This window comes from Triticum aestivum, chromosome 7D (assembly GCF_018294505.1).
Source record: "Triticum aestivum cultivar Chinese Spring chromosome 7D, IWGSC CS RefSeq v2.1, whole genome shotgun sequence".
Taxonomy (NCBI): Eukaryota; Viridiplantae; Streptophyta; class Magnoliopsida; order Poales; family Poaceae; genus Triticum; species Triticum aestivum.
This window is the reverse complement of record NC_057814.1, coordinates 81,901,176-81,902,470: the sequence shown is the minus strand read 5'-3', so window position 1 is coordinate 81,902,470 and position 1,295 is coordinate 81,901,176.

The following is a 1,295-nucleotide window of genomic DNA, read 5'->3' as shown; positions in this document are numbered from 1 at the left end:
CGGGATTTTAAATTATGTTAATGGAAAAAATTCGGTGAAATGTTGAAATTTATTTTGGAATTCGATCTATCAAAATGTTCTTGGTTTTGATTAATTTGAACTGAGTTTGCATTTGGCTTGGAATTAGTGAATCTGATCTGAATTAGAGTTTACAAATTTTTTGGCACCATACAAAATTACTGCAATCTGTAAAAAATTGTTGAAATCTTGAACCCGCTCATGTCTTTAGAATTAAGTGGTGTACAACACTAAACCCCTCTAAAGAAAGCTCTCCCGACCTCACGTTGCTCCCACAAGCGACATGAGGGGAACCTTAGCCGCCACTAGCCGTAGCCACCCCTCCCCTTCGCAACCTGTTGCCACCGCTGGAGGATGCGTTCGGGTTAATCCCATGCCACGGACAGTGGGCAATGGGGAGAGCTCTCGCAATTTTTCATGCCTGGTGATTCAAGGGAGATGCAGCGATCGTCCCGGCATGGGAGCCCTCCCCCAGATTTGTGGTGGCTCAGGCGGTGCGACGGCACAGATCTACTCCTGCAGTAACGAGATGTGGGATTTCCATGAGGCGCCTTGGCCCGGCGTCCCAATTGGCCCCAGTTTGGGGTCAAATCCTAGCGGTCGAGGTGCTGGTGACGTGCCTCCGCTCTGGTTGCTCGGGATGGCGGCAATGTGAACGATGGCCGACCGCGGCGACCTCTATTATCGGCCTCGCGACATGGCACTTCGCAGTGTGCCGCTTATGATCTGGTGTGTGCTGGCTGATGGGCCTGGTGTAGGCCTACTCTATTGCGGGGTGGATGGTGTTGGCATGCCAACCAACAGTAAAGGCTTTCGGGAGGCGAGATGACCAGCGAAAGTTGGGCCGGACGCGCCTAGGCTGATGCAAGCAAAGCATGCAGGCACCGTAACATTGTTGAAGGTGTTGTCGTTGCGGTTCTTGCCTCGCCGAATTGCAACGTCGATGATATTTTCTTTGTGGCGATTTTCGGTGATCTGACTTGTATGTGTGTCCATTCAACGGTTGTGACGGTTTTGCCCGGTTTTCCCCTAATTAACCATGACATACTACTTTGCTATGTACTCCTCTCACTGTTGCCTTTTATGCATGCATTTGTTTCAGTTTTATTTGGGTATGTTTTCAAATAAGTTTCAAATAGAATTACATATTTGAAATATTTGAAACAACTGTCCAATATAAACTATTCTCCAACCATTCTTTTTATAGATGTGTTATAGTTTTTTTATTAGTTATTAACCATGTACGTACTCTCTCTATGTTATTAACCATCACGAAA